This window comes from Hemiscyllium ocellatum, chromosome 8 (genome assembly GCF_020745735.1).
Source record: "Hemiscyllium ocellatum isolate sHemOce1 chromosome 8, sHemOce1.pat.X.cur, whole genome shotgun sequence".
NCBI lineage: Eukaryota > Metazoa > Chordata > Chondrichthyes > Orectolobiformes > Hemiscylliidae > Hemiscyllium > Hemiscyllium ocellatum.
In genome coordinates this window covers 4175395-4203090 of record NC_083408.1, presented here as the reverse complement: position 1 = coordinate 4203090, position 27696 = coordinate 4175395, and positions in this window count along the sequence as shown.

The following is a 27696-nucleotide window of genomic DNA, read 5'->3' as shown; positions in this document are numbered from 1 at the left end:
GGACAAAGAGAAGAGGATAGAGTGAGGGGAACAGAGAGAATGGGACAGAGAGAGGGAACCAGAGAGAGGGGGATATGGAGAGGGGGTACATGGAGACGGAGGAGAGAGTGAGGGGGAACAGAGTGAGGGGGACAGAGAGAGGGGGACAGAGGGAGGGGTACAGAGGGAGGGAGACAGAGGGAGGGGGACAGAGAGAGTGGGGGCAGAGAGAGGGTGGCAGAGAGAGGGAGACAGAGAGAGGGGGACAGAGAGAGGGCGACAGAGAGATTAGGACAGAGGGAGGGGGATGGAGAGACCGGGGAAAGACAGACGGGGACAGGGTGGGAGATAGAGAGGGGAGCAAGGAGAGGGGGACAGAGAGAGGGTGGACATTGAGAGGGAGAGAGAGTGAGGGGGACAGAGAGAGGGGACAGGGAGAGGGGGACAGAGAGAGGGGGGTCAGAGAGAGAGGGGCAGAGGGACGGGGACAGAGAGGGGGGACAGAGAGAGGGGACAGGGAGGGGGGGACAGAGAGGGGGGTCAGAGAGAAGGGAACAGTGAAAAGGGAACAGAGGGCAGGGGACAGAGGGAGGGGGTTGCAGAGAGAGGGGGACAGAGAGAAGGGATGAGAGAGGGGGACAGAGAACGCTGGGACAGAGAGAGGGGAACAGAGAGAAGGGAAAGAGAGAGGGGAGAAGAGAAAAAGTAGCAGAGAGAAGGGGACAGAGAGAAGGTGACAGAGAGAGGGGGACAAAGAGAAGAGGATAGAGTGAGGGGAACAGAGAGAATGGGACAGACAGAGGGAACCAGAGAGAGGGGGATATGGAGAGGGGGTACATGGAGACGGAGGAGAGAGTGAGGGGAGACAGAGTGAGGGAGACTGAGAGAGTGGGGACAGAGAGAGGGGGCAGAGAGAGGGGGACAGAGGTTGGGTGACGGAGAGAGGGTTTCCAGAGAGAGGGGGGACAGAGAGAGTGGAACAAAAAGAAGGAGACAGAGAGAGGGGGTCAGAGAGAGAGGGGGGGCAGAGAGATTGGGACAGAGAGACGGAGGCGCAGAGAGGGGGACAGAGCGAGGGGGACACAAGACAGGGGGACAGGGATCATGAATAGAGCGAGGGCGGGCCAAAGGGAGGGGCCAGAGAGAGGAGGCAACAGAGGTGGGTGACAGAGAGAGGAGGACAGCCTTAGGGGGACAGAGAGACGTGGGGACAGAGGGTGGGTGACAGAGAGGGAATCAGAGAGAGGGTTACAGAGAGCGCGGGGGCAGAGAGAGGAGGACAGAGACAGGAGGTGCAGAGAGTGGGGGATAGAGGGGGGTCAGAGAGAGAGGAACAGAGAGACTGGGAACAGAGCGAGGGGGACAAAGAGGGGGGACAGAGAGAGAGGGAAACAGAGAGAGTGGGGATCGAGAAAGGGGGACAGAGAGGTGGGGGACAGAGAGAGTGGGGGACAGAGAGAGGGGGACAAAGAGATGGGGCTAGAGAGAGAGAAACAGAGAGACTAGGAACAGAGAGAAGGTGGCAAAGAGAGGGGGACAGAGAGAGCGGGACAGAGAGAGGAGGACAGAGGGAGGGGGACAGAGGAAGGGGGACAGAGAGAGGGGAACAGAGATAGTGGGGACGTGGAGAGGGGGACAGAGTGAGGGGGACAAAGTGCGCGGGACAGAGAGAGGGGCTCAGAGAGGCGGCGTCACAGAGAGGGGGACAGTGAGAAGGGGACAGAGATGTAGACAGAGAGAGGGGACATAGAGAGGGGAACGGAGAAAACGGGGACAGAGAGAGGGGAACAGAGACGGGGACAGAGAGGGGTATAGAGGGTGGGGGACAGAGAGAGGGGACCAGAGATAGTGGGGACGTGGAGAGGATGGACAGAGAAAGAGGGAAAGGAGAGGGGACAGAGAGAGCGGAACAGAGAGAATGGGGACAGAGAGAGGGGATAAAGAGATGGTGGACAGAGAGATGGGGGCAGGTAGAGGGAAACAGAGAGAGAAGGGACAGAGAAAGGGGGACAGGGAGAGGGGGGCAGAGAGAGGGGGCCAGTGAGAAGGGGACAGAGAAGGGAACAGAGAGAGGGGACATAGAGAGGGGAACAGAGAAAACGGGGACACAGAGAGGGGAACAGAGAGAAGGGAACAGAGAGAAGAGGACAGAGAGAGGGCAACAGACAGAGGGGGGCAGAGAGAGTGGGACAGAGCGAAGGGAATAGAGATAAGGGGATAGAGTGAGGTGAACAGAGAGAAGGGGACAGAGAGAGGAGGACAGAGTTACAGGGACAGAGAGAGGGGCGAACAGAGAGTGGGGAACTGAGAGAGAGAGGGACAGAGAGAAGGTGGACAGAGAGAGGGGTGCCAGAGAGTGGGGGACAGAGAAAGGGGAACAGAGAGAGGGAACAGAGAGAAGGAGACAGAGAGAGGAGAACAGAGAGAGTGGGGTAGAGAGAGAGGGTGAAAGACTGAGAGGGGACAGAGAGCGGGGGACATGGGGGAGAACAGAGTGAGGGGGTACAGAGCCAGGGGGGACAGAAGACAGGGGTACAGGGAGGGTGGACAGAGCGAGGGTGGAACAGACAGACGGGGCTGAGGGACGGGGCGACAGAGAGGGCGCTGACAGAGAGTGGAGGAAAGACTTAGGGGACAGAGATGTGTGGGGACAGAGATGGGGACAGAGAGGTGGGGACAGAGAGAGGGTGCAGAGAGAAGGGGGGCAGAGAGAGAGGGACAGAGAGAGGGTGCAAAGAGAGGGGAACACAGAGATGGGGACAGAGAGAGGGGGCAGAGAGAAGGGGAACAGAGAGAAAGGGACAAACAGAGGGAAACAGAGAGAGCGGGACAGAGAAAGGGGGGACGTGGAGAGGGGACCGAGATTGGGGGGACTGAGAGGGGGGACCAAGAGAGGGGCGCAGAGAGAGGGGGACAGAGAAAGGGAGGGCAGTGAGAGGGCAACAGAGAGGGGGGAACATAGAGAGGAAAACCGAGAAGGGGGACGGAGAGAGGGTGTACAGAGAGACGCGAACAGAGAGAGGGGGACAGAAAGAGGGGGACGGAGAGAAAGGTACACAGAGTGGGGGAACAGAGTGAGGGGGCGCAGAGCGAGGGGGAACAGAAGACAGGGGGACAGGGAGGGTGGACAGAGCGAGATTGGGACAGAGAGAGGGTGCAGAGAGAGGGAGGGACAGAGAGGAGGGTGACAAAGGGTGGAGGACAGACTTAGAGTGACAGAGAGACGTTGGGACAGAGTGGGGGAAAGAGAGGTGGGGGACAGAGAGAATGGGGGACAGAGTGAGGGGAGACAGAGAGAGGGGGACAGAGAGAGGGGGAACTGAGAGAAGGGGACAGAGCGTGGGGGGACAGAGCGTGGGGGGACAGAGAGAGTGTGGACAGAGAGAGGGGGACAGAGCGAGGGACAAAGAGACAGAGAGGGAAACAGAGAGAGGGGTTCATGGAGAGGTGTGACATAGAGAAGTGAATAGAGAGAGGGAAGTAGAAAGAGGGGACAGAGAGAATGGGGAAAGAGTGAGAGGGGACAGAGAGAGGGGGAAAGAAAGTGAGGGGGACAGTGAGAGTAGGGGCAGAGAGTGTGGGGACGGAAATGGGGGACAGAGATGGGGACAGAGAGAGGGAGATATAGGTGGGGCAGAGAGGGGATTTCAGGGTGATGTAGGACATAGAAAGGGAACAGAGAGTGGGGGATAGAGAGAGGGGAAACAGAGAGAAGGAGACAGAGAGAGGAGAACAGAGAGAGTGGGGACAGAGAGAGGGGGACAAAGAGATGGGGCTAGAGAGAGAGAAACAGAGAGACTGGGAACAGAGAGAGGGTGGCAAAGAGAGGGGGACAGAGAGAGCGGGACAGAGAGAGGAGGACAGAGGGAGGGGGACAGAGGGAGGGGGACAGAGAGAGGGGAACAGAGATATTGGGGACGTGGAGAGGGGGGCAGAGTGAGGGGGACAAAGTGCGCGGGACAGAGAGAGGGGCTCAGAGAGGCGGCGTCACAGAGAGGGGGACAGTGAGAAGGGGACAGAGATGTAGACAGAGAGAGGGACATAGAGAGGGGAACGGAGAAAACGGGGACAGAGAGAGGGGAACAGAGAGAAGGGAACAGAGACGGGGACAGAGAGGGGTATAGAGGGTGGGGGACAGAGAGAGGGGACCAGAGATAGTGGGGACGTGGAGAGGATGGACAGAGAAAGAGGGAAAGGAGGGGGACAGAGAGAGCGGAACAGAGAGAGTGGGAACAGAGAGAGGGGATAAAGAGATGGTGGACAGAGAGATGGGGGCAGGTAGAGGGAAACAGAGAGAGAAGGGACAGAGAAAGGGGGACAGGGAGAGGGGGGCAGAGAGAGGGGGTCAGTGAGAAGGGGACAGAGAAGGGAACAGAGAGAGGGGACATAGAGAGGGGAACAGAGAAAACGGGGACACAGAGAGGGGAACAGAGAGAAGGGAACAGAGAGAAGAGGACAGAGAGAGGGCAACAGACAGAGGGGGGCAGAGAGAGTGGGACAGAGCGAAGGGAATAGAGATAAGGGGATAGAGTGAGGTGAACAGAGAGAAGGTGACAGAGAGAGGAGGACAGAGTTACAGGGACAGAGAGAGGGGCGAACAGAGAGTGGGGAACTGAGAGAGAGAGGGACAGAGAGAAGGTGGACAGAGAGAGGGGTGCCAGAGAGAGGGGGACAGAGAAAGGGGAACAGAGAGAGTGGGGTAGAGAGAGAGGGTGAAAGAGTGAGAGGGGACAGAGAGAGGGGGACATGGGGGGGGACAGATTGAGGGGGTACAGAGCCAGGGGGGACAGAAGACAGGGGTACTGGGAGGGTGGACAGAGGGAGGGTGGACAGAGCGAGGGTGGTACAGAGAGAGGGGGCTGAGGGATGGGGCGACAGAGAGGGCGCTGACAGAGAGTGGAGGAAAGACTTAGGGGACAGAGATGCGTGGGGACAGAGATGGGGACAGAGAGGTGGGGGACAGAGAGAGGGGGCAGAGAGAAGGGGGACAGAGAGAGAGGGACAGAGAGAGGGGGGCAAAGAGAGGGGAACACAGAGATGGGGACAGAGAGAGGGGGCAGAGAGAAGGGGAACAGAGAGAAAGGGACAAACAGAGGGAAACAGAGAGAGCGGGACAGAGAAAGGGGGGACGTGGAGAGGGGACTGAGAGTGGGGGGACTGAGAGGGGGGAACCAAGAGAGGGGGACAAAGAGAGGGGCGCAGAGAGAGGGGGACAGATTGGGGGGGCAGAGAGAGGGAGACAGAGAAAGGGAGGGCAGTGAGAGGGGGAACAGAGAGAGGGGAACATAGAGAGGAAAACAGAGAGGGGGGACAGAGAGAGGGTGTACAGAGAGACGCGAACAGAGAGAGGGGGACAGAAAGAGGGGGACGGAGAGAGAGGTACACAGAGAGGGGGAACAGAGTGAGGGGGCACAGAGCGAGGGGGAACAGAAGACAGGGGGACAGGGAGTGTGGACAGAGCGAGATTGGGACAGAGAGAGGGTGCAGAGAGAGGGAAGGACAGAGAGGAGGGTGACAAAGGGTGGAGGACAGACTTAAAGTGACATAGAGACGTGGGGACAGAGTGGGGGAAAGAGAGGTGGGGGACAGAGAGAATGGGGGACAGAGTGACGGGAGACAGAGAGAGGGGGACAGAGCGAGGGACACAGAGACAGAGAGGGGAACAGAGAGAGGGGTTCATGGAGAGGTGTGACAGAGAGAGGTGAATAGAGAGAGGGAAGTAGAAAGAGGGGACAGAGAGAATGGGGGAAAGAGTGAGAGGGGACAGAGAGAGGGGGAAAGAAAGTGAGGGGGACAGTGAGAGTAGGGGCAGAGAGTGTGGGGACGGAAATGGGGGACAGAGATGGGGACAGAGAGAGGGAGATATAGGTGGGGCAGAGAGGGGATTTCATGGTGATGTAGGACATAGAAAGGGAACAGAGAGAGGGGGATAGAGGGAGGGGAAACAGAGAGTGGGGGACAGAGAGGGGAGATAGAGAGAGGGGGGACAGAGAGAGGGAGGCAAAGAGAGACGGGTGAGAGAGCGCAGGAGTCACAGAGGGGAACAGAGAGAGTGGGACAGAGAGTGGAACAGAGTGAGGTGGACAGAGAGCGGGTTACAGAGAGCGGGGGACAGAGAGGGCTGGACAGAGAAAGGGGGACCGATAGAGGGGGTCAGAGAGAAGGGGTCAGAGAGAGGGGGACGGAGAAGGGGGACAGAGGGGGTCGCAGAGAGATGGGGACAGAGAGAGGGGAACAGAGAGAGGGGGGACTGTGAGAGGGGGAGATTGAGAGGGTGCAGAGAGAGGGCGGCAGAGAGGCGGTGTCGGTGAAAGAGGGGACAGTGAGAGGGGTGCAGAGAGAGAAAGGGGCAGAGAGTGGGGGAACAGAGAAAAGGGAACAGATAGAAGGGGACAGAGAGAGGGAGACAGAGAGAGGGGAATTAAGAGGGGTGGGCAGAGAAAGGGGATACACAGAGAGGGGGCAGAGAGAGAGGATCAGAGAGGGGGTGCATAGAGTGGGGGCAGAGAGGGGGTACGGAGAGTTGGGGCCAGTGAGAAGGGAGATGGTGTTGCAGGGGGGACAGAGAGGGTGTACATAGAGTGGGGGACGGGGGGGCAGAGAGAGGGGGACAATGAGAGGGTGGGCAAAGATAGAGGACGATGGAGGGAGGGGTGGACAGAGAGAGATGCACAGAGAGATGGGAGACAGAGAGAGACAGGGACAGAGAGTGGGGGAGAGAGAAGGGAGGACAGAGAGAGGGGACAGAGAGAGGGGAGCAGAGAGGGAGGTTGAAATGGGAGTGGGACAGAGTGAGAGGGGACAGAGAGAAGGCCGACAGAGAGAAGGGGGTCAGAGAGAAGGGGACAGAGATTGGAGACAGAGATTCGGGACAGAGATGGGGGACAAAGAGAGGGGTTCATGGGGGGCAGAAAGTGGGGTTCAGGAAGAGGGGAAAGAGAGGGAAGACAGAGATAGGGGACAAAGAGAGGGAGACAGAGAGAGGGGGACAGAGAGAGGGGAGACAGAGTATAGTGGACAGAGAGGGGGGCAGAGGGAGGGGTAACAGAGAGAGGGGATCAGAGAGTGGGGTACAGAGAGAAGGGAACATAGAGAGGGGGGCACAGAGAGTGGGACAGAGAGCGGAACAGGGAGAGGGGGACAGAGAGTTGGAGACAGAGAGCGGGGGACAGAGAGGGGTGGACAGAGAAAGGGGACAGAGGGGGGGACAGGGAGAGGCGGGACAGAGAGAGGGGGTCAGAGAGACAGAGTCAGAGAGAGGGGGACAGTGAGGGGGGACAGAGAGGGGGGACAGAAAGATGGTGAATTAGAGAGGGGTGACACTGAGAGTGGGGACAGTGAGAGGGGGATAGAGACTGGGGTCGGAGAGAGAGGGGGCAGAGAAAGAAGGGGACAGTGAGAGGGGGCAGAGAGGGGCAGGACAAAGAGAATGGAACAGAGAGAATGGGACAGAGTGAGGGAGGACAGAGGGAGGGGGCCAAAGAGAAGGGGTCAGGCAGAGGGGACAGAGAGAGGGGAATTGAGAGGGGTGGGCAGAGAATGTGGGGACACACAAAGGGGGACAGAGAGAGAGGATCAGATGGAGTTGGACAGAGAAGGGGGACAGAGAGAGGGGGCCAGAAAGAGGGGGGGGGACAGAGAGAGGGGGACAGAGAGAGGGGGACAGTGAGAAGAGGACATAGAGAGGAGAACAGACAACAGGGGACAGAGAGCAGGGGACAGAGATAGCGGACAGAGAGGGCTGAACAGAGAAAGTCGGACAGAGAGAGGGCGACAGGGAGAGGGGGACAGAGAGATGGGGACAGAGAGATGGGGACAGAGAGAGGGGGAAAGTGAAAGTGGGGCAGAGAGTGGGGGATAGAGAGGGAGTCAGAGAGCGAGGGACTGGGGGAACAGAGAAGGGGTACATAGTGTGGGCCACGGGAGGGGGACAAAGAGTTGGGGCCAGTGACAGGGGGATCAGAGAGGGGTGGCGGGGGGATAGAGAGGGGGTACATAGTGTGGGGGGCACCGAGGGGGGTACAGAGAGTAGGGGCGAGTGAGAGGGGGGGCAATGGTGGACAGAGAGGGGTACATAGAGTGGGGGACTGTGAAAGATGGGGACAGAGAGGAGGGATGGAGCGAGGGGTGGACAAAGAGAGAGGGACAGAGATTTGGGGACAGAGAGAGACAGGGACAGAGAGTGGGTGACAGCGAAGGGGGGACAGAGAGAGGGGGCAGGGAGGGAGGCAAGAGAGGGATGAGTACAGTGAGAGGGGGACAGAGAGAAAGGGGACAGAGATAGGGACAGAGAGCGCGGGTAATAGGGTGGCAGAGAAAGGGGTGCAGGGAGGGGAGACAGAGAGGGAGGGACAGAGCAGGGGGTGGACAGAGAGTAGGGATAGAGAGAGGGGGACAGAGAGGGGGGACAGAGAGAGGGAGTCAGAGAGAGGGTGGACAGTGAAAGAGGTTGGGGGCAGAGATGGAGCGGGCAGTGAGCGTAGGGACATAGAGTGGGGGGACAGAAATGGGGGACAGAGATGGGGACAGAGATGAGGGAGAGAGAAGGAGTCATAGGGGTGCAGAAAGAGGGGTTCAGGGAGAGGTGGGAGATAGGGAGGGGGACAGTGATAGGGGACAGAGAGAGGCGAGACAGTTTGGGGGACACAGAGAGAAAGGAGCCAGAGGAAGGGCGTCAGAGAGAGTGGGACACACAGAGGGGAATAGAGACAGGGTGATAGAGAGAGGGGGACAGAGAACGGTGGACAGAAAGAGGGGGGCAGAGAGAAGGGGGACAGAGACAGGGGACAGAGAGAGTGGGAGAGAGAGAGAGTGAGACAGAGGGGAAAGACGGGGGGACAGAGAGCGGGGGGACAGAGAGGGGTTAATATAGTGGGAAAACAGAGAGTGTGGGACACAGGGGGGACATAAACGGGAACAGAGAGACACGGGGTACAGAGAGGGGGGGACAGAGAGGGGGGTACAGAGATGGGGGGCCAGGGAGAGAGGGGGACTGAGAGAAAGAGGATAGCGAGAGATAGGACAGAGAGAGGGACAGAGAGACGGACAGAGAGGGGGGCAGACTGAGGGGGAGAGTGGGGTCACAGAGGGGGACAGTGAGAGGGGGGGACATGGAGAGGGGAACATAGAGAGGGGAGTAGAGAGAGGGGACAAAGAGAGTGGGACAGAGAGAGGATAACAGGGAGAGGGGGATAGAGAGAGGGGTACAGAGAGAGGAGGACAGACAGAAGGGGACAGAGAAAAGGGGACGAGAAAAGGGGAACAGAGAGAAGGGGAAAGAGAGAGGGAGCAGAGAGAGGAGGACAGGGAGTGGGGACAATGAGAGGGGTGACAGAGAAATCGGGGACAGACTTGGGGGACAGACAGAGGGGGACAGAGAGAGGGGAACAGAGAGAAGGGAACAGAGGGAAGGGGACAGAGAGAGGGGGAAGAGAGAGGGGGTGAAAGAGAGGTGGTACATACAGAGGAGGACAGAGAGAGAGAATGAGAGAGGGAGGGGACAGAGAGAGAGCGACAGAGAGAGGGAGGGCAGAGAGGGGTTAATAGAGAGGGATTGACAGAGAGTGTGGGACACAGGAGGTAGATAAAGGGGGGCACAGACACACGGGGCACAGAGAAAGGGACTGAGAGAGAGGAGGATAGAGAGAGGGTACAGAGAAATGGAGTCAGAAAGAGAAGAGCACAGAGAGAGGGGTACAGAGAGAGATGGTAACAGAGAGATGGGGACAGAGAGAGGGACGACGGAGAGAGGTAGGAAAGAGAAAAGGACAGGGAGGGCAGACTGAGGGAGCAGAGTGGGGGACTTCGAGGGGGGGAACAGAGAGAGGGGGACATATAGAGAGGGGAACAGAGAGAGGGGACAGAGAGAAGGGGACATGGAGAGAGCGGGACAGAGAGAGGGGCATACAGGGGGGACAGAGAGGGGGGTACAGAGAGAGGGGGACAGAGAGAGGGGGACAGAGAGGGGTTAATAGCGTAGGGAAACAGAGCGTGTGGGACACAGGAGGGGACATAAAGTGGAGCACAGAGACACGGGGGACAGAGAGAGAGACAGAGAGAGGGGTCAGAGGGAGGGGTAAAGAGATGGGTGGTTAGAGAGAGAGGGGACAGAGAGAGGGAGGACAGCGAGAGATAGGACAGAGAGAGGGACAGAGAGGGGGCAGACTGAGGTGTCAGAGTGGGGACTCAGAGGGGGGACAGAGAGAGGGGGACATAGAGATGGAAAAAGAGAGAGGGGAACAGAGAGGGGGACAGAGGGGGGACAGAGGGGGACAGGTAGAGGGGTACAGAGAGAGGGGAACAGAGAGGGGGACATATAAAAGGGAACTGAGGAAATGAGACAGAGAAAAGGGGGCAGAGAGAAAGGGGAGCAGAGAGAGGGGACAGAGAGAGGGAACAGAGAGTGGAGGACAGAGAGTGGAGGACAGAGAGTGGCGACAGAGAGAGGGGGTGACAGAGAGAGTGGGGACAGACTTGGGGGACAGTCAGAAGGGGACAGAGAGACGGGAACAGAAAGAAGAGGAACAGAGACGGGGAACAGACAGAGGGGAACAGAGAGCGGGGTGCAGAGAGAGGGGGACTGAGAGAGGAGACAGAGAGAGTGGGACAGAGAGAGGTGGAAGGAGTGAGGGGTGGACAGAGACAGAGGAACAGAGAGAGGGGAACAGAGAGGTGGGGGACAGAGAGAGGCAGGGTCAGAGAGTGGGGGACAGAGTGGAGGGGGACAGAGAGAGACAGGGACAGAGTGTGGGGGACAGAGAGAGGGGGCTGATAGAGAGAGGGGCAGACAGAGGGGGCAGAGAGAGAGTCAGACAGTGAGAGGGGGACATAGAGAGGGGGACAGAGAGAGACAGGGACAGAGAGCGCGGGACACAGAGAGTGGGGACAGAGAGAGGACATCTAGAAAGGGGCAGAGCGAGGGGGACAGAGATGGGGGACAGACATGGGAGACAGAGAGAATGGGACAGAGAAAAGGGGACAGAGAAAAAGGGAAAGAGAGAAAGGGGAACAGAGAGTGGAGGACAGAGAGTGTGGACAGAGAGATGGGTGACAGAGAGAGTGGGGACAGAGAGATGGGTGACAGAGAGAGTGGGGACAGACTAGGGGGATAGACAGAGGGGGAAGAGAGAGGTGAACAGAATGGAGGGGATAGAGAGAGGGGGTAATAGAGAAGTGGCAGAGAGCGTGGGAACAGAGAGAGAGGGTGACAGAGAGAGGGGGACAGTGAAATGGAGGACAGAGAGAGGTAGGACAGAGAGAGGGACAGAGCTGGGTGCAGACTGAGGGGGCAGAGTGGGGGACACAAAGGAGGGACAGAGAGAGGGAGACAGAGAGAGGGGGACATAGAGAGAGTGGGGAAGAGAGAAGGGGGCAGAGAGAGGTAGGACAGAGAGAAGGATGGAGAGGGGGCAAACTGAGAGGGCAGAATGGGTGACTCAGAGGTGGTACAGATAGAGGGGGACATAGAGAGGGGAACAGAGAGAAGGGAACACAGAGAGGGAGGACAGAGAGAGGGTGACAAAGCATGAGGACAGAGAAAGGGGGGACAGAGAGATGGGGACAGAGAGAGGGGCAGAGAGAGGGGGTCAGAGAGTGAGGGGGGCAGTGAGAGGGGAACTGAGAGAGAGGGACAGAGAGAGACAGGGACAGAGAGTGAGGTACAGAGACAGTGTGTACAGAGAGCCGGGAGACGGAGAGAAGGGAACAGAGAGAAGGGGACAGAGTGAGGGTGGGGGGGGGCGCAGAGAGAGGGGGACGGAGTGAGGGGGACAGAGAGAAGAGGAAAGAGAGGGGGACAGAGAGGGGGGACAGAGGGAGAGAACAGAGAGAAGGGGACATGGAGAGGAGAACAGAGAGAAGGGCACAGGGAGAGTGGGACAGAGAGAGGGGCATAGAGGGGGACGGAGAGAGGGGGACGGAGAGAGAGGGGTACAGAGAGAGGGAGGCAGAGAGAGGTGGCATGGAGAGGGGGACTGAGAGAGGGGACAGAGAGAGGGGGACAGAGAAAAGGGGACTGAGAGAGGGAGAGAGGGAGAGGAGGACAGAGAGAGGGTAACAGAGAGAGGGTAACAGAGAGAGGGGAACTGAGAGAGGGGAACTGAGAGAAGCGGACTGAGAGAGGGGGACGGAGAGAGGTGGACGGAGTGAGGGGTGGACAGAAAGAGAGGAGTAGAAAGATGGGAACAGAGAGGTGGGGACAGAGAAAGGCAGGGTCAGAGAGTGCGGGACAGAGTGGAGGGGGACAGAGAGAGACACGGACAGAGAGTAGGGGACAGAAATGGGGGGAGAGAGAGAGGGAGGCAGAGAGAGAGAGTGGGAAAGTGAGAGCGGGACAGAGAGATAGAGGGACAGAGAGTGGGGGGACAGAGAGGGACATAGAGAAAGGGACAGAGAGAGGGGGACGGAGATGGGGAACAGAGAAGGGGGAAAGAGGGATGGGGGACAGAGAGACTGTGGACAGAGCAAGGGGTGACAGATAGAGGAGGAAAGAGAGGGGGGACAGAGCGTGGGGGTCAGAGAGAAGGGGGCAGAGTAAAGGGGACAGAGAAAAGGGGACAAAGAGAAAGGGGAACAGAGAGAAGGGGAAAGAGAGAGGTGGTCAGAGAGTGGAGGACAGAGAGTGGGTGCAGAGCGCGGGGTGACAGAGAGAGTGGGGACAGACTTTGGTGACAGACAGAGGGGGAAAGAGTGAGGGGGCAGAATGGAGGGGACAGAGAGCGGGGGTAAGAGAGATGGGGCAGAAGGAGTGGGGACAGACAGAGAGGGTGACAGAGTGGGGGGACAGAGACGGGGGACAGAGAGAGGGAGGACAGAGAGAGACGTAGGACAGAGAGAGGAACAGAGCTGGGGGCAGACTGAGAGGGAGGAGTGGGGGACACAGAGGGGGGACAGAAAGAATGAGACAGAGAGAGAGGGACATAGAGAGGGGGCATAGAGAAGGGAACAGAGTGAGGGGAACAGAGAGAGGGGGTCAGAGATAGGTGGAAAGAGAGAAGGGGCCAGAGAGAGGGAGACAGGGAGAGGGGGACAGGGAGAGGGGGACAGAGAGAGGGGAACAGAGAGATGGGAAGATAGAGAGGGGAACTGAGGGAAGGGGACAAAGAGACGGGTACAGAGAGAGGGGGACAGACAGAGGGAGGACAGAGAGAGGTAGGACAGAGAGAGAGAGACAGAGCGGTGACTGACTGAGGGGGAAGAATGTGGGACACAGATCGGGGACAGACAGAAGGGAATAGAGCGAGGGGAACAGAGAGAGGGGGGCAGAGCGAGGGGGCAGAGAGAGGGGGACAGCGAGAGGGGACAGAGAAAGGGGAGAGTAGGAAGGGGACAGAGAGAGGGAGAAAGGGAGAGAGGGAGAGGGGGACAGAGAGAGAGGGAAAGAGAGATGGTCACAGAGAAAGGGGAACAGAGAGAGGGGAGCAGAGAGGGGGCAGAGAGAGGGGGCAGTGAGAGGGGGACTTGGAGAGAGGACAGAGACAGGGGGACAGAGAGAAGGGGATAGAGGGGATGAGAGAGGGAGAGGGGGAAAGAGAGAGAGGGGGACAGAGAGAGGGGAAGTGAGAGAAGCGGTCAGAGAGAGGGGGACAGAGAGAGGTGGACGGACTGAGGGGTGGACACAGAGAAAGGGATAGAGAGGGAAACAGAGAAGTGGGGGACAGAGAGAGGCAGGGAGTGAGAGTGGGGAACAGAGTGGAGGGGGACAGAGAGAGACAGAGACAGAGACAGAGAGTGGGGGAAAGAGAGAGTGGGAGAGAGAGAGAGGGAGGCAGAGAGACAGAGAGTGGGAAAGTGAGAGGGGGACATAGAGAGTGGGGACAGAGAGGGGGAATAGAGAAATGGACAGAGAGATGGGGACAGAGAGACGGTGGACAGAGAGAGAGGGGTGACAGAGAGAGGGGGCAGAGAGAGGGAGACAGAGAGAGGGGGTCAGTGAGAAGGGGAAAAAAAGGGGACAGAGAGAAAGGGGAACAGAGAGAAGGGGAAAGAGAAAGGGGGACAGAGAGTGGAGGACAGAGAGTGGGGACAGAGAGCGGGGTGACAGAGAGAGTGGGGACAGACTCGGGAACAGACAGAGTGGGAAAGAGAGACGGGAACAGAAAGGAGGGGACAGAGAGAAGGGGATAAGAGAGATGGGCAGAGAGAGTGGGAGCAGAGAGAGTGGGGACAGAGAGAGAGGGTGGCAGAGAGAGGGGGACAGAGACAGGGGACAGAGAGAGGGAGGACGGAGAGAGGTAGGACAGAGAGAGGAAGCGAGCGGGGGGCAGACTGAGGGGGTCGAGTGGGTGACACAGAGGGGGAAAGAGAGGGGAGACAGAGAGTGGGTGACATAGAGAGGGGGACAGAGTGAGGGGAACAGAGAGAAGGGGGCAGAGAGAGAGGGGACAGAGAGAAAGGGACAGAGAGAGGGATACAGGGAGAGGGGGACAGGGGAGGGGGTCAGAGAGAGGGGAAGAGAGAGAGGGGAAGAGAGAGAGGGGAACTGAGGGAAGGGGACAGAGAGAGGGGGACGGAGAGAGGGGAACAGACAGAGGGAGGACAGAGAGAGGTAGGACAGAGAGAGCGACAGAGCGGGGGCAGACTGAGGGGGCAGAGTGGGGGACACAGCGGGGGCCAGAGAGAGGGAGACAGAGAGAGGGTGTCATAGAGGGGGACAGAGTGAGGGGAACGGAGAGAAGGGGGCAGAGAGAGGGAAAGCGAGAGGTTAACAGAGAGGGGGAATAGAGCGAAGGGAACAGAAAGAAGGGGACAGAGTGGAGGAGAGAGGGAGAGGGGGACTGAGAGAGGGGAACAAAGAGAGGGGAACAGAGAGAGGGGAACTGAGACAAGCGGGCAGAGAGAGAGGGGGACAGAGAGGGCGGACAGAAAGAGACCTGGACAGAGAGTGGGAAACAGAGAGTGGGAGGCAGAGAGAGAGAGAGAGAGAGAGTAGGACAGATAGAGGGGGACAGAACGAGGGGGCAGAGAGAGAGAGACAGGGGCAGAGAGTGGGGGATGGACACAGAGAGAGGCGAATAGAGTGGTGGGAGATAGAGAGAGGCAGGGACAGAGAGTGGGGGACAGAGTGAGGGTGACAGAAAGAGACAGGGACACAGAGTGGGAGACAGAGAGAGGGAGGCAGAGAGAGAGAGAGTAGGACAGTGAGAGGGGGACAGAGAGAGGGGGCAGAGAGAGAGAGACAGGGACAGAGAGTGGGGGACACAGAGAGGGGGCATAGAGAAAGGGAGAGCGAGAGGGGGATAGAGATGGGGGACAGAGAAATGGGGACAGAGTGTAGGGGACAGAGAGAGGGAGACAGAGAGAGGGAGACAGAGAGAGAGGGGAACAGAGAGAGGGGAACAGAGTGAGGGGAACAGAGAGAGGGGGGCTGAGAGGAGGGGACCAAGAGAGGGAGAGAGGGAGAGGGGGGCAGAGAGAGGGGGACAGAGAGAGGGGGACAGAGAGAGGGGAACTGAGAGAAGCGGACAGTGAGAGGGGGCAGAGAACGTGGGGACAGAGAGAGAGAGGGTGAAAGAGAGAGGGGCACAGATTAGAGGGGGACAGAGAGATGGAGTACAGAGAGAGGGACAGAGCGGGGTGCAGACAGAGGGAGCAGAGTGGGGGACACAGAGAGGGCACTGAGAGAGGGAGACAGAGAGAGGCGGACATAGAGAGAGTGGGGCAGAGAGAGGTGGACAGAGAGAGGCGAACAGAGAGGGAGGACAGAGAGAGGGGGACAGAGAGGGAGGACGGGAGTGTCAAAGAGATGGGGACAGAAAGAGGGGGTAGAGAGAGGGGGACAGAGAGAGAGGGGAGCAGTAGAGGGGAACTGAGAGAGGGGGACAGAGAGTGAAAGGGACAGAGAGTGGGGTACAGAGTGGAGGGGACAGAAAGAGACAGGGACAGAGAGTAGGGGACAGAGAGAGGGAGTCAGAGAGAGACAGAGAGAGAGAGAGTAGGACAGTGAGGGGGGCAGAGAGAAGGGGCAGAGAGAGAGACAGGGACAGAGAGTGAGGACAATGAGAGTGGAGACAGAGAGGGAGCATAGAGAAAGGAACATAGAGAGGGGATAGAGATGGGGGACAGAGATAGGGGACAGAGAGATGGGGACACAGAGAAGGTAGACAGAGAGAGGGGTAACAGAGAGCAGGGAGGCGGAGAGAAGGGAACAAAAAGAAGGGGACAGGAGAGGGGGAAAGAGAGAGGGGGACAGACAGAGGGAGGACAGAGAGAGGGACAGACAGAGGGAGGACAGAGAGAGGGACAGACAGGGGGTAAGACTGAGGGGGCAGAGTGGGGGACACAGAGGTGGGCCAGAGAGAAGGGGAAAGAGAGAGGGGGACAGAGAGTGGAGGACAGAGGGTGGCGACAGAGCGCGGGGTGACAGAGAGAGTGGGGACAGACTTGGGGGACAGACAGAGGGGGAAAGAGTGAGGGGAGCAGAAAGGAGGGGACGGAGAGCGGGGGGTGAGAGAATGGGGACAGAAAGAGAGAGTGACAGAGAGAGGGGGCAGAGACAGGGGGACAGCGAGAGGGGTCAGAGAGGGAGGGGACAGTGAGAGTGAGGACAGGGTGAGGGGGACAGAGAAAGGGGCAGAGAAAAGTGGACAGATATGGGGGACAGAGATGTGGGACAGATATGTGTGACAGATATTGGGGAAAGAGTGACGGGGGGCATAGAGACAGGGGACAGAGAAGGGGGATACAGAGAGGAGGTCATAGGGGGCAGAGAAGGGGTTCAGGAGGGGGAAGAGAGGGGGGTCAGAGTGAGGGGGACAGAGACTGGGCGAACTGAGAGGGGGACAGAGAGGGGGGAGAGAGGGGGAGTCAGAGAGAACGGGAGTCAGAGAGGGGGACAGAGAGGGGAACAGAGAGAGGGGGCAGACAGAGGGGGGATAGAGAGAGGGGGACAGCGAGAGGGGGGACAGAGAGCGCGATACAGAAAGTGGGGGACAGAGAGAGCGGAAGAGAGAGAGAGGAACAGAGATAAGGGAATTGAGAGAGGGGGACACAAGAGTGGGGGAGAGAGCGGAACAGAGAGGAGTGGACAGAGAAAGGAAGACAGAGAGTGGGGACAGAGAGAAGGTGTCAGAGTGAGGGGATCAGGGGACAGAGAGAGGGGGAATAGAGGGTGGAACTGGGGGTGGCAGAGAGTTGGGGCCAGTGAGACGGGGACAGAGAGGGAGTACATGGTGTGGGGGACACAAAGTGGGTGACAGCGAGTTGGGGCTAGTAAGAGGGGGGCAGAGAGGGGGTACACAGAGTTGGGTACAGAGAGGGAGGACTGAGAGTTGGGGCCATGGAGAGGTGGGACAGAGAGGGGGTGAAGGGGGGACAGAGAGGGGTACAAAGAGTGGTCGACAAAGAGAGGGGACAGAGAGGGGGGAACAGAGAGAGGGAGGACAGAGAGAGGGAGGCCAAAGGGGGGAATGAGCGAGGGGTGGACAGAGAGAGAGAGAGGGACAGAGAGTGGAGGACAGAGAGAGGGGGCAGAGAGAGTGGGCAGAGAGGGAGGGGTGCAGCGAGGGTGGCAGAGAGAGGGGGACAGTGAGGGGGCAGAGATAGGGGCGACAGAGAGAAGGGGGACAGAGAAAAGCGGAACAGAAATGGGGACAGAGATGGGGGCAGAGAGAGGGGGTAATAGGGTTGCAGAGAGAGAGGTACAGGGAGGGGGACAGAGAAGGAGGGACAGAGAGTGGCGGACAGAGAGAGGGAGTCAGCGAGAGGGGGCAGAGAGAGGGGGTCAAGAGAGGGCGGACAGTGAGAGAGGACGGGGCAGAGAGGGACAGTGAGAGTCTGGAAAGAGAGTGGGGGGACAGAGATGGGGGACAGAGATGGGGGCAGAGAGAGGTGCTCAGGGAGAGGTGGGACATAGAGAGGGAGACAGTGAAGGGGACAGAGAGAGGGGCGAAAGAGTGGGAGACAGAGAGAGGTGGAAGAGACAGAGAGGACAGAGAAAGGGCGTCAGAGAGAGTGGGACATATTGAGGGGAAAATAGAGAGGGGGACAAAGAGAGGGGGACAGAGAGGGGTGAACAGAAAGAGGAGGACAGAGAGAGGGGGACAGAGAGAGGGGACAGAGAGAGTGGGACAGAGAAAGTGAGACAGAGGGGAACAGAGAGAGGGGGACAAAGAGGGGGACAGAGAGAGGTGGACAGAGAGAGGGGAATTGAGGAGAGGGCAGAGAAAGTGTGGCAACAGAGAGGGGGACAGCGAGAGTGGATCAGAGAGTGGGGGACAGAGGGGTAGGACAGAGTGAGGGGGCAGGTAGAGAGGGAACAGAGAGAGGGGGACAGAGAGAGAGGGGACAGAGAGAGGGGACCAGTGAGAATGGGACAGAGAGCGGGGAACAGAGAGGGGGGAAAGACAAGGGTGGACAGAGAAAGGCGGACAGAGAGAGAGGGCGACTGGGAGAGGGGGAACAGAGTGAGGGGGACAGAGAGATGGGGACAGAGAGAGAGGGCGACTGGGAGAGGGGGAACAGAGTGAGGGGGACAGAGAGATGGGGACAGAGAGAGGGGGACAGTGAGAGGGGGAAAGAGAGTGTGGGTACAGAGAGGAGGAGGACAGAGAGAGGGAGGACAGAGAGAGGGGGCAGAGTGGGGGACTGAGCGAGGGGTGGACAGAGAGACAGAGGGAAAGAGAGTGGGGGACAGAGAGAGGGGGCAGAGAGAGGGGATCAGAGAGTGGGGGACAGAGGGAGGGACAGAGTGAGGGGGCCAGATAGAGAGGGAACAGAGAGAGGGGGACAGAGAGAGGGGAACAGAGACAGGGAGAAAGAGAGAGGGGGGACAGAGAGGGGGAGGATAGAGAGAGGGAGGACAGAGAGAGGGGGACAGACGGGGAGGACAGAGTGAGGGGGTCAGATAGAGAGGGAACAGCGAGAGGGGGACAGAGAGAGGGGAACAGAGACAGGGAGAAAGAGAGGGGTGGACAGAGAAAGGCGGACAGAGAGAGAGGGAGACAGGTAAGGGGGAACAGAGTGAGTGGGACAGAGAGATGGTGACAGAGAGAGGGGGACAGTGAGGGGGGAAAGAGAGAGGGGGAAAGAGAGGGGGGACAGAGAGGGGGCAGACAGAGTGGAACTGGAAGGGACAGAGAGTGGGTACATAGTATAGGTGACAGAGGAGGGGGAGAGAGGTGGGGACAGTGAGGGGGGGACAGAGAGCGGGGTGAGGGGTACAGAGAGGGGTACATAGTGTGGGATACAGAGGGGTGACAGAGAGGTGGGGCCAGTAAGTGTGGGACAGAGAGGGGTGGACAGAGAAAGGGGGACAGAGAGCTGGGGACAGAGAGAGAACGACAGAGAGTGGCGGACAGAGAGGGAGGACAGAGGGAGGGGACAGAGTGATAGGGACAGAGAGGGGGGCAGAGAGAGGTGGGCAGAGAGAGGGATGACAGATAGGTGTTAATAGAGAGGGAAAATAGAGAGTGTGGGACACGCGGGGTAAGATAAAGTGGGACAAAGAGACACGGGGGACAGAGAGTGGGACAGTTGAGAGAGGTCAGAAAGGGGTGTACAGAGAGATGGGATCAGAGAGAGAGGGGGCCAGAGAGAGTGAGGGGTACAGAGAGAGCCGGTGACAGAGAGAGGGGTACAGAGAGGGGAGGACAGAGAAAGGGGACAGAGAGAGGGCCACACAGAGAGGTTGACAGGGAGAGTATGAAGGAGTGTGGGGGACAGAGAGGGAGGACAGATAGGTGGGGACAGGGAGATGGGAACAGAGAGACGGGGAAGAGAGAGTGGGGGAGAGAGAGGGGGGCAGTGTGAGGTGAACTGAGAGAAGGGGACAGAGTGAGACAGGGACAGATAGTGGGGTACAGAGACAGTGGGTACAGAGAGCGGGGAGATGGAGAGAAGGGAACAGAAAGAAGGGGAGACAGAGAGAGGGGCAGAGGAAGGGGTGCCAGAGAGAGCGGGACAGAAAGAGGAGGACAGAGAAGGGAGGGAACAGAGAGGGGGAACAGAGAGGGGGGACAGACGGGGGAGGGGGACAGAAAGAAGGGGAGATGGAGAGAAAGACAGAAAGAGACAGGGACAGAGAGGGGGGACAGAGAGGGGGAACAGAGAGGGGGGACAGACGGGGGAGGGGGACAGAAAGAAGGGGAGATGGAGAGAAAGACAGAAAGAGACAGGGACAGGGAGGGGGGACAGAGATGGGGACAGAGAGAGGGGTGACAGAGAGAGTGGGGACAAACTTTGGTGACAGACAGAGGGGGGAAAGAGAGAGGGGAACAGAGAGAGGGGGACATAGAGAGAGAGTGAGGACAGAGAGAGAGAGAGAGGGACACAGGGAGAGAGAGGGACAGAGAGAGGGGGACATAGAGAAAGAGTGAGGACACAGAGAGAGTAGGGACACAGAGATTGAGGGACACAGAGAGAGGGGATCACAGAGAGAGAGGGACACAAAGAGAGAGAGGGACAGAGAGAGCGAGGGAGAGAGCGAGGCACACAGAGAGAGTGGGGGACAGAGAGAGAGAGAGGGACACAGTTAGAGAGGGACACAGAGAGAGGGACAAAGAGAGAGTGAGGGACGGTGTGAGGGACACAGAGACAGTGAGAGACACACAGAGAGAGGGACAGAGAGAGAGAGGGACACAGTGAGACAGGGACACAGAAAGAGGGACAAAGAGAGAGTGAGGGACAGTGTGAGGGACACAGAGACAGACGGAGAGGGACAAGGAGAGAAAGAGAGAGAGAGAGACACACACAGAGTGGGACACAGAGAGAGAGAAAGAGAGACAGAGAGGGACAGAGAGACAGAGGGACAGAGAGTGAGAGAGGGAGGGACACAGGGAGAGTGAGGGAGAGGGACAGAAAGAGAAAGGGACTGAGATTTAGAGAGAGAAAGGAACAGATAGAGAGGGACACAGAGCGAGAGAGGGACACAGAGAGAGCGATAGAGGGATAGAGAGCGAAGAGGGACACAGAGAGAGCGAGAGAGGGACAGAGAGCGAGAGAGGGACACGGAGAGAGAGGAACAGAGAGAGAGGGAAAGAGACAGAGAGAAAGACAGAGAGAGAGAGAGAGAGAGACAGGCGGTGCAAAGAGACTGAGGGACAGATAGAGAGAGCGAGAGAGGGACAGAGAGAGAGAGAGACAGAGCGACATTGAGAGATAAAGAGGGACAGCGACAGAGAAAGGGACAGAGAGAGAGAGACAGAGAGAGTCATAGAGAGAGAGCGCGATAGAGAAAGAGAGACGGTACCAGTGAGAGAGAGAGGGACAGACAGAGAGAGAGGGAAACGGAGACGGAGATGGACACAGAGATAGAGAGACACAGGGAGGGAGACACACAGAGAGGAAGAGAGACAGAGAGAGAAAGACAGAGAGAGAGGTACAAAGAGAGAGAGAGAGAGGGGGGGAACAGACAGAGGGACAGAGAGAGATTGAGAGAGAGACACACACACAGAGGGACACAGAGAGAGAGGCAAACGGAGAGAGTGACAGAGAGAGAGAGTTAGAGACAGAGAGAGACAGACACACACACACAGAGAGGGACAGAGAAAGAGACACAGAGAGAGAGGGACAGAGAGAGAGGTACAGAGAGAGAGAGAGAGAGAGAGAGAGAGGGACAGGGACAGAGAGAGATCGAGACAGAGAGAAGGATACAGAGAGAAAGAGAGAGAGACACAGAGAGAGGGACACAAAGAATGTGACAGACGTAGAGAGAGATTGGGATACAGAGACATAGGGACACAGAGAATGTGAGAGACAGAGAGGGAGTGAAGGACACAGAGAGGGGCACAGATAGAGAGAGGGACGCAGAGAGAGTGAGGAACACAGAGAGAGAAAGGGACAGAGAGAGAGAGAGAGAGCGACGCAGAGAGAGAGGAAAGAGATGGGGACAGAGAGACAGAGAGAGAGAGATGGACAGAGAGAGAGAGCGACAGAGAGAGAGGGGTTCGGAGAGACAGAAGAACAGAGAGAGAAATAGGGATAGAAAGAGAAAGAGAGGGAGAGAGGGACACAGAGAGTGAGGGACACACAGAGAGAGAGGGACAAGAGACAGAGGGTCACACAGAGAGAGGGACACAGAGAGAGAGGGACAGAGAGAGGGGGGCACAGAGAGGGACACACACAGAGAGGGACACACACAGAGAGGGACATAGAGAAAGAGAAAGGGACAGAGAGTGAGAGGGACACAGAGAAAGAGGGACAGCGAGAGAGGGACAGAGAGAGAGGAGGACAGAGAGAGGGGGACAGAGAGAGGGAGGGTCACAGTGAGACAGAGAGACAGAAAGTGAGGGACAGAGAGACACAGAGAGAGGGACAGAGAGACAGAGAGGGACAGAGAGAGAGAGAGAGGGGAGGAGAGAGAGACAGAGGGACTCAGTGAGAGAGAGGGACATAGAAAGAGAGAGGGGGACAGTGAGACAGAGAGAGAGAGGGGGACAGAGAGACAGAGAGAGAAGGAGAGAGATAGGGACTCAGTGAGATAGAGAGGGACATAGAAAGAGAGTGGGGGGCAGTGAGACACAGAGAGAGAGAGAGAGAGAGAGAGCGAGAGAGAGGGACAGAGAGCCAGAGAGAGAGAGAGAGTGACAGAGTGTGAGAGAGAGGGAGGTAGACACAGAGAGAGAGGCACAGCGAGACCGAGGGACAGAGAGAGAGAGGGACAGGGAGACAGAGAGAGAGAGAGAGAGGGACAGAGAGACTGAGAGAGTGAGGGACAGAGAGACAGAGGGACAGAGAGTGAGAGACACAGAGAGATAGAGGGACAGAGAGACAGAGGGACACAGAAAAAAGAGGAAGAGCGACAAAGAGAAAAAGAGAGAGAGAGAAAGAGGGACAGAGACAGAGAGAGAGAGAGGGACACAGAGAGAGAGAGGGAGAGGGACAGAGGGACAGAGAGAAAGAGAGAAAGAGGGACAGAGAGAGAGGGAGGGACAGAGAAACAGAGGGAAAGAGAGAGAGGGGTCAAAGAGAAACAGAGAGAGAGACAGAGAGAGAGAGAGGAACAGAGAGAGACGGACACAGAAAGAGAGAGGGACACAGAGAGAGAGATAGAGGGACAGACAGCGAGAGAGGGACACAGAGAGAGAGGAACAGAGAGAGAGTGACAGAGACAGAGAGAAGGACACTGAGAGAGAGAGAGACAGAGAGAGAGACAGAAAGGGGGGGCAAAGAGACTGAGGGACAGATAGAGAGCACGAAGGAGGGAACGAGGGAGAGAGAGAGAGAGACAGAGGGACATTGAGAGATAGAGAGGGACAGAGACAGACAAAGGGACAGAGAGAGAGAGTGGGTCACAGAGAGAGAGCGAGGCAGAGACAGAGAGAGAGTACCAGAGAGAGAGAGGGACAGATAGAGAGAGCGGTAAACAGAGAGGGAGACGGACACAGAGAGATAGAGAGACAGACAGAGGGAGACACAGAGAGAGAGAGAGAGAGAGAGAGACAGGAACAGAGAGAGGGACAGCGAGAGATTGAGAGAGACGCACACACAGAGAGGGACACAGAGAGTGACGGACACAGAGAGAGAGAGAGAGGCACAGAGAGAAAGGGACAGAGAGAGAGAGTGACGGGGACAGAGAGAGATTAAGAGAGAGAGGGATACAGAGAGAAAGAGAGAGGGACGGAGAGAGAGGGACACAGAGGGAGTGACAGACTGAGAGAGAGATAGGGATACAGAGAGATAGGGGCACAGAGAGAGTGAGCGGCACAGAGAGAGTGAGGGACACAGAGAGGGAAAAGATTGAGAGAGGGATGCAGAGAGAGTGAGGAACACAGAGAGAAAGGGTCAGAGAGAGAGACGCAGAGAGAGAGAGAGGGGGACAGAGATGGGGACAGAGAGACACAGAGAGAGAGATGGACAAAGAGAGAGAGAGGGACAGGGAGAGAGGTGGGGGACAGAGAGACGGAGGGACAGAGAGTGAAAGGGGGATAGAAAGAGAAAGAGAGTGAGAGGGACACGAGAGAGAGGGACACAGAGGGAGAGGGACACATAGAGAGAGAGAAAGACAGACTGAGAGAGATAGGGATACAGAGAGATAAGGACACAGAGACAGTGAGGGACAGAGAGAGAGTGAGGTACACAGAGAGGGGCACAGATAGAGAGAGGGACGCAGAGAAAGTGAGGAACACACAGAGAGAGAAAGGGACAAAGAGAGAGAGTGAGGACATAGAGAGAGAGAGGGACAGAGAGACAGAGAGACTCAGAGAGAGGGGGTCACAGAGAGAGAGGGACAAAGAGTGAGTGAGAGACAGAGACAGAGAGAAGGACAGAGAGAGAGAGACATGGAGAGGGGGACAAAGACACTGAGGGACAGATAGAGAGCATGAGGGAGGGACAGAGAAAGAGAGACAGAGGGATATTGAGAGATAGAGAGGGACAGAGAAAGAAAGGGACAGAAAGAGAGAGAAAGACAGAGAGAGAGTGTGGGTCACAGAGAGAGTGCCAGACAGAGAAAGAGAGAGGGTACCAGACAGAGAGGGACAGATAGAGAGAGAGGGAAACAGAGAGGGAGACGGACACAGAGAGATAGAGAGACACACAGAGGGAGACACAGAGAAACAGAGAGAGAGACAGATATAAAGACACAGAGAGAGAGGGACAGAGAGTGAGAGAGGGACAGGAACAGAGTGAGGGACAGAGAGAGATTGAGAGAGAGAGACACACACACAGAGAGGGACACAGAGAGAAAGGGACACGGAGAGCGTGACAGAGAGAGAGAGTTAGGGACAGAGAGAGAGAGAGACGGACACTGAGAGAGAGAGAGGGACAGAGAAAGAGACACAGAGAGAGTGAGAGAGAGACAGCGAGAGAGAGAGAGAGACAGACAGACAGACAGAGAGAGATCGAGAGAGAGAGAGGGATACAGAGAGAAAGAGAGAGGGACACAGAGAGAGTGAGGGACACAGAGAGGGGCACAGATAGAGAGAGGGACGCAGAGAAAGTGAGGAACAGAGAGAGAGAGAAAGGGACAGAGAGAGAGACGCAGAGAGAGAGGAACAGAGATGGGGACAGAGAGAGAGATAGACAGAGAGAGAGGGATAGAGAGGGAGGGACAGAGAGACAGAGGGAGAGAGAGAGAGAAAGGGGGATAGAAAGAGAAAGAGGGAGAGAGGGACACAGAGAGTGAGGGACACAGAGAGAGAGAGGGACAAGAGAGAGAGGGACACAGAACGAGACACACAGAGAGGGACACAGAGAGAGAGTGACACGGAGAGAGTGACAGAGAGAGAGAGGTAGGAACAGAGAGAGAGACGGACAGAGAGAGAGAGAGAGACAGACAGACAGAGAAAGAGACACAGAGAGAGAGTGACAGGGACCGTGAGAGAGAGGGTCAGGGACAGAGAGTGATCGAGAGAGTGGGATACAGAGAGAAAGAGAGAGGGACAGAAAGATAGGGACACAGAGAGAGTGAGGGACACAGAGAGGGGCACAGATAGAAAGAGGGACGCAGACAGAGTGAGTAACACAGAGAGAGTGAAAGGGACAGAGAGAGAGAGATGCAGAGAGACAGAGCGACAGAGATGGGGACAGAGAGACAGAAAGAGAGAGATGGACAGAGATAGAGATGGACAGAGAGACAGAGGGACAGAGAGAGAAAGAGGGTTAGAAAGAGAAAGAGAGAGAGGGGAACTGAAGAGGGGGACACAGAGAGGTTCACAGTCATAGAGAGGGACGTAGAGAGAGAGTGAGGAACACAGAGAGAGAAAGGGGCAGGGAAAGAGAGAGAGAGAGACGCAGAGAGAGAGAGGGGGACAGAGATGGGGACAGAGAGACAGAGAGAGAGTTGGACAGGGAGAGAGAGGGACAGAGAGCGAGAGACAGAGAGACAGAGGGACAGAGAGAGAAAGCGGGGTAGAAAGAGAAAGAGAGAGAGGGGAACAGAGAGTGAAGAACAGAGCGAGAGAGGGACAAGAGAGAAAGGGACACAGAGAGAGGGACACAGAGAGAGAGAGAGAGGGACAGAGAGAGGGGACAGAGAGAGGGGGGACATAGAGAGAGAGTGAGGGCACAGAGAGAGAGAGAGGGATAGAGAGAAAGAGAGGGACTCAGAGAGAGTGGGTCACAGAGAGAGAGCGACACAAAGAGAGAGGGGGACAGAGAGAGCGAGGGACAGAGAGAGTGAGGGACAGAGAGAGAGAGGGACAAAGAAAGAGTGAGGGACAGAGAGCGAGGGACAGAGAGAGAGGGACAAAGAGAGTGTGAGGGACACAGAGACAGTGAGGGACACAGAGAGAGGGACACAGGCTGTGATGGACACACACAGAGAGAAAGAGAGGCACAGAGAGAGAGGGTGACACAAAGAGAGAGGGGGACACAGAGAGAAAGGGGCAGAGAGAGAGGGACAGAGAGAGAGAGAGGGGGACACAGAGAGATCGGGACACAGAGGGAGAGGAACACGGAGAGAAAGAGAGAGAGACACACACACACAGAGTGGGATAGAGACAGAGAGGTGGACAGAGAGAGAAAGAGAGAGAGAGAGAGAGTGACGGACATAGAGAGGGGCAAAAAGAGAGTGAGGGACACAGAGACAGTGATGGGCAAAGAGAAACAGAGGGACAGAGAGAGAGAGAGGGACACAGAGAGAGGGAGACACACACACACACACACACAGAGAGAAGGGGACGGAGAGAGAGTGAGGGACAGAGAGAGAGGAACAGGGACAGAGAGAGGGACAGAGAGAGGGGGAAACAGAGAGGGAGGCGGACACAGAAAGATAGAGAGACACACAGAGGGAGACACAGAGAAAGAGAGAGACAGAGACAGAGATATAAAGACAGAGAGAGAGAGGGACAGAGAGTGATAGAGGGGCAGGAACAGAGTGAGGGACAGAGAGAGATTGAGAGAGAGACACACACACAGAGAAGGACACACAGAGAGAGGGACACGGAGAGAGTGACAGAGAGAGAGAGGGACAGAGAGAGAGAGAGACGGACACTGAGAGAGAGAGAGGGACAGAGAAAGAGACAGAGAGAGTGAGAGAGAGGGGGGACAGTGAGAGAGAGAGAGAGAGATAGGGACAGAGTGAGATCGAGAGAGAGAGGGATACAGAGAGAAAGAGAGAGGGACAGAGAGATAGGGACAGAGAGAGAGTGACAGACTGAGAGAGATAGGGATACAGAGAGATACGGACACAGAGACAGTAAGGTACAGCGAGAGAGTGAGGGACACAGAGGCGCACAGATAGAGAGAGGGACGCAGAGAAAGTGAGGAACACAGAGAGAGAGAGAAAGGGACAGAGAGAGGGAGAGACGCAGAGAGAGAGATGGATGTGCCAAAGACTCGACCCCGAGGAACTCCCTCGAAAGAAAAAGGCGTGGATTCTCAAGCCCCCCCACCTGCTTCACAAGTGGAACATGACACGTGTGAACAGGTTGGCTAGAAATGTCACCTGCAGAAAAATCCAGAGATTCAGGTAGACTGCTGTTCGTTTCAAAGATCACCTGAGGGTGAAACTGTTATAAAGCTATCACCGAGGACAGTGCAGCACCAGGGTAATGGGTTCTAAAGAAGATGCACACAGAACTGTTTCTCTGTCCACATTTCCTGTCAGACCCTGCTGACCTCCAGCACTGTCTGATTCACTGTCAGATTTTCAGCATCTGCATGAGTCACCCTTAGGCCCCGCCCGGCACTGTGACGTCACGGGCCGTCTGCGAATGCATCCAGATCCCCGGCAAAGATGGCGGCGGTTCACCTCGGAACTGCGATACATTTAACCGCAAGTTATTTGTCAAGGTGCTCGCTTCTCGCTGAAAGGGTTTATAAACGGTCTCCAGCTCCTGC